Raw genomic sequence first — 10,366 nt, 5'->3', positions numbered from 1 at the left:
TCCTTGATCGACAGCAGGACGGAGAGTGTGGCAAGCTCTGGGTCTGGTACTTGTGACAGAAAGGAGACTAGAAAAAGAGCCCTACTGCGTGGCTTTTGCAGCCTGGGGCACAGAGTGTACAAACGAATGCATATCCGTTCTCGTCATTTTTATCCAAAAGTCCATTTTTATAAATTTTTTAAAATTTCACTGTCACTTGCGTACTTTTTCAACGTTTATTTATTTTTGGGACAGAGAGAGACAGAGCATGAACAGGGGAGGGGCAGAGAGAGAGGGAGACACAGAATCGGAAACAGGCTCCAGGCTCCGAGCCGTCAGCCCAGAGCCCGACGCGGGGGCTCGAACTCACCGACCGAGAGATCGTGACCTGGCTGAAGTCGGACGCCTAACCGACTGCGCCACCCAGGCGCCCCGAGTTGCGTACTTTTTATCTTAAGCAGACAATGCCAAACATGATGTACCTTTTCTTGATCATGAAGTTTAAAGATGAATTACCCTGCTTGGCCGGGACACCCACTGAAGTTCACAAGGAAGGCTCTCTGTATTAACTAAAGAACCCCAGACAGGTCCGTGTTTTGACTTCTTAGGGTTTTAACACATTTATTGGTCACTTGGGTCGTATGCTCGATGTTTTTACTTTTATCTCATTATAATCTACAGTGCTGCAAGTAGATGTTATTGAGTCCATTTTACAGATTGTGAACTCGGGGCTAAAGGTTGATGCCAGGTCACTCCTGCTGTGTTTGCATCATCAACACACCCACCACCAACAGCGTATCCTATAGAAAGTAATGCGAGGTGTAGACAGACACGTTATTGTTCTGGGCACTGGGAATGCTGGGGTTTATGATAAGCCCTCAGAGGGACTCCCCACACAGGGAAACAAAGATGAATTACTTCTGGAAGGAGGTCGGAGATTTTGACGAGCTGAAAGCGTTACACATTGGCCATCGTAAGAGTTTAAATTTTGGGGTAGGGTTTTGAAGCTAGGAAATAGAAACAGCATAAATTAGTCTGTGAGAAAGCTGTGAGCTCTTGAAGGCTGGGAGTTTCTTTGGCTCGTCTCTGCATTCAAATTAACCAGCATTTGCACATCGTTTGTTAAGATTCTGTTCTATGTGTTATACAGAACACCTCTGCAGGACATTACTCTCAGCCTCCCAATTTCCAGCACATGGTGGGGGAGGGGGGCCCTCCGAGGTCTCTGAACAAGTTGCTACACAGGCACAACCGTACAGCAGCCCAGGCAAACAGCATCCCTTTGAGCAGCTCCCGCCCCATTCCCAGGGAAGTGCCCCCAGCCAGAGACTCTGCCAAAGGGCCATGTGATCATTCCTCCCCTGTGGCTGATTGGACCCGGGGAGCCCGTCAATAGACCAGTAGCCAATCAGATTCTCCGTGGGGATTTGTTTTCATGGACTTCATGAAAGTACTTAAGTACTTGAAATCTGTACCAAAAGTATGGCCCACTTAGTTTGCTTCTAATCTATCAGGGAATAAGTGCAGCAAAAATTAAGAAATTTGTATAGCTTGAGGGTCCCAGGTGGCTCAGTGGGTTAAGTGTCGGACTTTGGCTCAGATCACGATCTCCCAGTTCGTGAGTTTGAGCCCCAAGTCAGGCTCTGCGCGGACAGCTCAGAGCCTGGAGCCTGCTTCGGATTCTGTGTCTCCCTCCCCCACTGACACTCTTTCTCCCACAAAAATAAACATTAAAAAAAGGTGGGTTTTTTTTTTCATCTTTATAGCTTATTTTGACAGTTGACTATTATTGAATCCAGTGATAATAAAATGTGGTTTGTATTTTGTATGTGTTTTTTATGCCATTTTTCTCTATTTTATAAAAATACCACTATATGATGTGTTGGAAATTTTTAAAAAGTTAAAATTAAAAACCCACCCTGTCCACCAGTTTTGAGAAGCCCTGCTTTAAATAAATGCTTGCTTCCTTCAGCAGAGGGGCTCCCAGGTTTGGTGAGTTTCCTTATCAACCAGCTCTGACTGAAATGTTGCAGGAGGCTTGCTTTAATTTGGTGATAGGAGCCGTACTTTATAGTGTCATGCGAGAGCTTAAGACCATGACTTAGGCAAGGGCAATGGACTCTGAACCAAGGAAACACGACGAATAAGAACTTGTCAACAATACTTCAAACAAACGAACAAACAAAAAAGGGTGGTTTTGACCCGGCTTCTCGTGGAGTCGGCCAGCACAGGGCTCCAACCTTCCCGACGGCTGGCCGTGACTTCCTCATTGCTGACCTCCAGGCATCCTGTTAGAACCTAACTAACTGTAAAATTTTAAAAGCTGTAAAATCTTCAAGAAAATGAAAAAGACGACTACTGAAGAACCTATCCTTTCAAGATAGGTTAAGACATGATGTAAACCGGAACATATAAACAGAACCATATGGTTTGGAATTAAGTGGCACAATAACTTACATTTATAGAGCATTCAATCGCTTATGAAGCAATTTCACGTATTTTATTTATTTTTCACAGAAACCCAATCGAGTAGGCAGAGCAGATATAATTTGTTTTCCAAATGAGTACACTGTGATTCAGAAAGGTTAGTGACATGCCAGGGTCTCACAGAGCTGGGACACCAGTCCAGTCTTGGGACTCCAAAATCTAATGGAGTTTGTTCTTGCTTTGTCTGTCACTAAGATACACCATCTTCTGTGTAGGTCAGGGTTTCACAGCCTGTAAGCAGACCTCTGTAAGAAGCTGGTTATAGTTACGGACACACACACAGAGACGGCGTGATAGTGGTGATCTGCACGTACCGCAGAATTTTACAACCAACTTCAGGGGCCTCCTAGACTTAAGAACTTTTTTTTTTTTTTTTTGAGAGGGAGAGAGGTGGACAAAGGCTCTGAAGCGGGCCCTGCGCTGACCGCAGACAGCCCGATGCGGGGCTCGAACCCACAAACTGTGAGATCATGACCTGAGCTAAAGTTGGACGCTCAACCCACTGAGCCACCCAGGCACCCCTCCACTTAAGAACCTCTGAGCCAAGAACACCAGGCCCAGCGGGGGTGTCTCAAACATTTAGTATCCGCTGTCAATAAACCTGTACTATCTGGTTATCTTCTGCCGTCTCTAGTCATTTTCTTTTCTGACTCATCCACAGACCCACTGAGTACTACAGAGAACTCAGTGGCACACGAGGTCAGGAGAGCTAGTGGTAGAGAACCGCTTCGGGAAGAAAGAAAGTGGCACTTAGCCCGAACTTCATAGGAGATGCCATCTGGCATATTCAAAGAACACTGTGTTGGCCAAGCTGGTGAGAAGAAAAAGTCAATGTGGAGGATTAAGAGAAGATTAATGTGGAGATACGGCAAAAATTGTAGAGCCTTGAACATGAAGCTAAAGCATGTCAACTTCAAGCCTGTAAACTTTGGGGTGCCATGTACAAAATGGCATTTTAACATTACTCGGGCAGTACCGTGGAAGGTGACTTACGGGGAAGGACTGGAAACAGGAAGCCTAGTTCAAGGATCTTACTACAATCCAGGAGTGAGTGGACGAGGGCTTGAGGGAGACAACAGACATGGAAATAGAAGCAGAAATGAGCACACTTATAGACGAAGAATGGACAGATCTGGATGAAGGATACCTTGAGGAAAGGATTAAGTAGTCTCAAGATTTTGAGCTTTGGAAGAATGGATTTGCTCAATAAATACTGACCGTGAATACTTAAATGATAGGAATGGAGAAGTGCAGGGTTTCAAGCTCACACATACAAGGCCAAGGCCAAGGCCTAACTGATTCAACCAGTGAAGTTACAAGGAGCCGCTTTTCAATTTAGACAGTTTATTACTTAAAGAGGGGTGCCTGGGTGGCTCAATCGGTTAAGCATCCAACTTTGGTTCAGGTCATGATCCCACAGTTCATGAGTTCAAGCTTTGCGTCAGGCTGTCTGCTGTCAGTGCAGAGCCTGCTTCGGATCCTCGGTCTCCCTCTCCCGGCCCCTCCCCCCACTCATGTGCCCTGTATCAAAAATAAACATTTTTTTAAACGTGTATTTATTTTTAAGAGTGAGAGAGTGTGTGCAGGGAAGGGGCAGAGAGAGAGGGAGACACAGAATCGGAAGCAGGCTCCAGGCTCTGAGCTGTCAGCACAGAGCCCGACGCGGGGCTCGAACTCATGAACCGCGAGGTCATGACGCGAGCCGAAGTCGGACACTCAACCGACTGAGCCACCCAGCCGCCCCAGTAAACATTTCTTAAAAATAAGTAAATAAAGGCAGCAAAAAGCATTAGCCAACGGTGCGAGCTCCCTGGCATTTTCGGCTCACCGAAAACCACCACAGCAGAGCAAGAGGGGCCAGGTGACTGCAGGGTGAGTGGTGGAGCACACCATGCTGAAGAGCTGGCTCGAGACCGCGGGGAGGCGGTGTGAAAGTCTGAATCCCACGCCTCACCAGAACCCCAGAGAAATGCGAAACTTTCTCCTGACAGCTTCCCAGGAGAGATAGGAGGCAAACAGAAGATGGCCTTGCACCAGCTCCTTCCGGACCTCGCATCAGCTCACGTCTGCGAGGATCGCGAGGCGCTCTGCCAAGATTCAGTGAAGGGGTGGTTCGAGCCTTGGCCTAAGTGGATGACATGTGCAAGGACACCGTGATACCGTGGCTGAGCTGTTCCTCCACACAAGGGACAGCTGGTTCCGAGCAACAGAAGATGAGCTTGGTTCTAAATAGCTGCACAGACCGTGAAGTTACACTGGGACCTTCGTGTAGACCTGATCGGGGCCGGCCGCAACTACAGGTGCAGATCTGTGTGTCATTTGCGGAGAAGCAGAGGTGTGACCGAGTGCATTTCAGCTCCAGGGTTCAGGTTCCGACGGTCACTCACTACGTGTGTGTTCCAGTCACCATGGCCGTGTGACCAATTACCTGAAAACTTAGTGGCTTCGAGTAAGAATATTTATTTTGCTCCTGACTCTGCAACTTGGGCAGGACTCTGCATTTCTCACATGAGTCTATGTCTCCGCCCGGTGTCTGCTGGGGGCTGAGCTGGCAGAAAGCTCACTCATTCGCACACCCTGTGGGTCGGGACTCCAGCTGGGGCTGGGGCTCCCTCACATGCGATGTCTGAGTTCCCAGAAAAGGGTTCCAAAAAAGGAGAGCCAGGCAGAAGCCCTATCTCTTTAAAAAAAAATTTTTTTTTTTTTTTTTAGTTTATTTTTTTTGAGAGAGAAACAGAGCATGAATAGGGGAGGGGCAGAGAGAGAGAGGGAGACACAGAGTCGGAAGCAAGCTCCAGGCTCCGAGCTGTCAGCACAGAACCTGATGCAGGGCTTGAACTCAAGAAGCATGAGTCAGCCACTTAACTGACTGAGCCACCCAGGTGCCCTGATGTTTGTTTATCTTTGAGAGAGAAAGAGAGAAACAGAGCATGAGTAGGGGAGGGGCAGAGAGAGAGGGAGACCCAGACACCGAAGCAGGCTCCAGGCTCCAGCCTCTGAGCTGTCAGCACAGAGCCCGAGGCGGGGCTCAAAACCACAAACTGCGAGACAATGACCTGAGCTGAAGTCAGACGCTTAACCAACCGAGCCACCCAGGCGCCCCAGGAGCCCTATCTCCTCTTGTGACCTAGCCTCAGAAGTCACACAGTGTCACTTCTATCACCAACGTGGTGAACTGCTGAGTTTCAACAAAATGAGAAATAGGCTTGGACTCTTAGCGAGGGTGTGGGAAGGTTCTGGAAGAGCATGAGGAAATGAAAAGAGGGCTGTGGCCATTTTGGGACTCTCTCTCTCACGCTGATGGTAAAATATACGTAACATAAAATTGATCATGTTAACCATTTTTAAGTGTACAATCCGGTGGCATTAAGTACATTCACAATGTTGTGCAACCATCACCCCTATCTCCAGAGCTTTTTCATCTTCCCCAACTGAACCTGGGAACTGGAACACTGACTCCCTATTCCCTGCCCCCTCCAGCCCCTGGGAACCGCGGTTCTGCCTTCTATCTTCATGAATGTGTCTAGTCTACGTACCTCAGATAAGTAGCATCGTACATGATCTGTCCTTTTGCGTGTGGCTTATTTTACATAGCATAATGCTTTCAGATTCTAACATCACCTCTTGAGCCTGTTTTCCTCATCTACAAAAAAAAAAAAAAATGGAGAATAGAACCTGCTTCCCAGGGTTGCTTAGAAGATCTAATAACATAACACGTTATGGTCTACAATGTCATGACCATGTGGAATGCCTACAACCACTGCAGCCATTTTCTGACCATGAGGGAAGCAAGCCTGAAGACAAGGCCAACTGGCCAAGAATGGTAGTGTGGAAAGAAGGAAAGACCCATTGAGGGCAATGTTGAGGCACTGAGTCAGTCGACCCTGGAACGGCCCTGCCTCAGGCCTACTTGGTATGTGAGATGAAAATCTTCCCAATCTGTTTAAGTTGGGTTTTCTGTTCATTGCCATCAAAAGCAGCATCCTAACCAATATGTTCCTGTAAAGTCTGATATGTTACCGGGAACCCAGTAAGTGGAAATGAATGTCAGCGATGATGGTGGTGATGATGGTGATGGTAGGTGGGTTCTTGGAGGGCAGACTGTTGAGGTAAGGATAGCAGGGACTCTGGACAATCAATCGCCTTTAGGGGAGGGAAGGGACAAGCAGAATCAGCAGAGGATGAAATGACAAATAACCAGAAAGGAAAGGGGAAGGGAAGTGTGATGCAAGCCAGGGAGGTGAGGGTATCAGTACGCGAGGGATGGCCCCACCACGTAGAATGCGGCAAAGTTCTCTTCCACTCACAGTGGTGGACCTCAATGGGGCCCGAACTTGACACACAAAAGCCCAGATGGATGTATTTGCTGATGCCCCCTGAGGTGTTCTTCTAGACCAGTAAGTGATTCCCAAAGGGAGTCCCCAGCTCAGCAGCATTGGCAATACCTGAGAACCTGCTAGAAATGTAAAGTCTCAAGCCCCACCCTAGACCTTCTGAATCCAAAACTCTGGGGATGGAGCCCCGGAATTTGTTGTAATTAGTCTTCCAGGTGACTCAAATGCTTCAGAAGTCTGAGAATCATTCAGACTAAATACCTAGGTGCTAGGGAAAATGCTCCTATAAATTGCCTTGCAGGGAGACATGGAGAGAAGTAAAACCCAGGGCAAAATCAATCCCTGTGAAGGGTTGATGAGTTTCCCACTGGGGTAAGGGAGGTTTTCTCTGTTCCAGGTTGAGGAAAGGACTCTCTCTCTTCCCACTAAAATCAGATGGACCCAGCACAGAAAAGATAGGCTAAGCTCCAGAGAGCCTTAAGGGAACGCCTGCAAAGGATTTAACTTTGGTTTTTTTTTTTCTCTCAGGACTCTGGAAATAGTCATGTCGAGCATCAGATGTTCAATATTCCTTTTTTTCTCTGTTATAAACTCCTCTGGCTGATCCCAAACATAACAGCAGAGTCTTTTAGGCACACTGGAGCTTGTATTTGTGATGCTCATTCACGTATTTGACAAACATTTCTTGTGTGTCTACTAAGTCCCGGGCATTTTTCTGCATGTTTATGAAATAGCAGTGAACAAAAAAGACAGAACTCCTGCCCTCATGGAGCTTACTTTCTGGAGGGAAATGAGAGAGAATTAAAGGGAAGTGTGGCCTTCCTCTCATTACATCACACTTGGAATAAAATCCAAAACTATGCCAGTGTTCTCCAGAGACCAGACACATGCCTGCCACAGGGCCTTTGCTCTTCTCCCCGAGCTTCATGTGGTCTGACCCTCTACTTCACTTCATTCTGGATGCTGATCATGTCACCCCATCAGTGGGATCTTCCCTGAATCTAGACCAGCACATCCACACATAAATCTATCATACTATGTCCTTACCTTACTTTCTTTATAGCACTTTTTCCCTAACATTTATCGGTGTTGTCTGTTCCCTCCATTAGAATGTAGACTCCAGGAAGGCAGGGATTTGGATTTGCTTTTTTTCACTGCTGTATCCCCAGCATGAAAACAATACCTGATCTATAATAAGAACTCCAAAAGTATTCACTGAATGAGTAAGTCAGCCCTCTACGAGAGCAACAGTAGCGTTGTATGGAGGGACGCGTCTCAGAGTTCCACTCAAGGAACCACTAATGACCCCAGAGGCATATCTGGGAACATGTAGGACAGGTGTCCTAAACAGAGCAACAGAAGATGACCTATGACCCGGGGAGGCACGCCCTTGGGCTACACCTGATTTGACACATCGGTGGGGTTTTCACTAGCTACTGTAGCTTTGTTAAGGAACACAGGACGGGGCAGCACGGGGGAAAGGACCTGCCCAGTGAAAAGAGAACGATCAAAAGTACCAAAGAGAAGGGAAGCCCGGGGGGCTCAGTCGGGTAAGCGTCTGACTTCGGCTCAGGTCATGATCTCCGCTTCATGGGTTCGAGCCCCACATCGGGCTCTGTGCTGACAGCTCGAAGCCTAGAGCCTGCTTCAGATTCTGCGTCTCTGTCTCTCTCTGCCCCTTCCCTGCTCGCACTCTTTCTCAAAAGTAAATAAACATTAAAAATTTTTTTTAAAAATACAAAAGAGAAGAGGCGCCTGGGTGGTTCAGTCGGTTGAGCATCTGACTCTTGATTCCAGCTCAGGTTATGATCTTGCTGTTCGTGGGTTCGAGCCCCGTGTCAGGCTCTGTGCTAACAGCTCAGAGCCTGGAGCCTGCTTCTATGCTGTGTCTCCCTCTCTCTGCCCCTCCCTCACCCCTGTTTGCACTCTCTCTCTCCCAAAAAATAAACATTAAAAAAATTACAAATAAAAAAACAGAATCAGGGCAGTTTTTTCAATGATGACCACAGCATTATTTCCCATTCTGTAAACAGTCTAAACATATCAATTAAAAACAGAAATTGTCAGATTGAAAAAAGAAGCAAGAATCAAACATATGCTGCTTATAAGAAAGACAGGTTATATAAGGTTGTATAACACCCTTCTCCCCAGAATTGATATAAGAAGACATAAATCATCAGTAAGGATATAAATAAAAGACTCAAACAATACTGTCAACCAGCTTGACCAACTGGTCAGTTTATAACTCCACTCAACAACAGCAACATACACAATCTTTTCAAGTGCACATGAACATTTTCCAAGCTAGATCATATTCTGAATCATAAATCAAAACTTGATACATTTCAAACAATTCAAACAATGCAAAGTACATTCTCAGACCACAATGGAATAAAGTTAAAAACCAGTAACAGAGGGGCGCCTGGGTGGCTCAGTCAGTTGGGTGTCCGACTTTGGCTCAGGTCATGGGTTTGAGCCCCGCATTGGGCTCTGTGCTGATAGCTTGGAGCTTGGAGCCTGCTTCAAATTCTGTGTCTCCCTCTCTCTCTGCCCCTCCCCTACTCACACTCTGTTTCTCTCTCCTTCAAAGATAAACATTAAAAACAATTTAAATTAAAAAAATTTTAAGAAACTGAAAAGCAGAGAAAAAAAAAAAAAAACCTAGAACAGAGCATCCAAGGGTATACACATAATAGGAATACCAGAAGAAAGAGAAAAAGGAACAAAACTATTTGAGAGAATAATGACCGAGGATTAACGCCAGATGCTAAACCACAGACCCAGGAGGCTCACAGAACACCAAGGACAATAAATGCCCCCCAAACTACAAACGTGGGAGCTGAACTTCCTAGAAGCACCATGGCATGCCGCCTCACCCTAGCCCCCATGCATCAGTGTTTCCTCAGCAAACTCCCGAGGGAAGCCGCCCAGCAGGACCCCCTGTGGACATTCAACCAGGAACTTTTCAAAATCCAGCTGGGAGGGGATGTGCCCCCCACCTACACGTTTTCAATCGAGAAAATCCAGGAGCACATGGGGAAACATGAAAAACCTCAAGCGTCTGGACTTCTGAGAAGAAACACCTGGTCAGCACAGAAAATCTTGTCACAAAAGACAGGCTAGGGAAATCATCAGTCATGAGACGTCTTCACTCAAATTACCCCTTTCAACTTGCTTTCCTTATTATATCAGTGTCTCTTCTCATCCCCTCACTCAGACCTGTTTTTCTAGAGACTTCCTACAGTTTATGTATTGAGACTCTTGTAAAGCGCAGGGAGACCGCCCCTACGGGGTCAGCAAAGGCTGGGGTCCGTCCATCATTCGAGATGCAGGGGTGTTTCGAGACCACCTGGAATGAGGTGAGAAAACAGAGGGAAGACCCAGGACAGAGCCCACAACCAGTGAATGCGGCACTCCCGCAACCACAGAGAGCTCAGAACCAGCCCTCAAACACACACGCGTGCTCACGGATTCGCTCTACTACTAAGGAGTCAGGAGGTCCCGTCCTGGAACAGAAGCGTGTCCCGCGGAAGCCGAAGTGGCATCTCTAAAGGGACAGGCAAGTC

The sequence above is a fragment of the Felis catus genome, chromosome E1 (assembly GCF_018350175.1).
Source record: "Felis catus isolate Fca126 chromosome E1, F.catus_Fca126_mat1.0, whole genome shotgun sequence".
Classification (NCBI taxonomy): Eukaryota; Metazoa; Chordata; class Mammalia; order Carnivora; family Felidae; genus Felis; species Felis catus.
Note: the sequence above shows the minus strand (reverse complement) of the source record.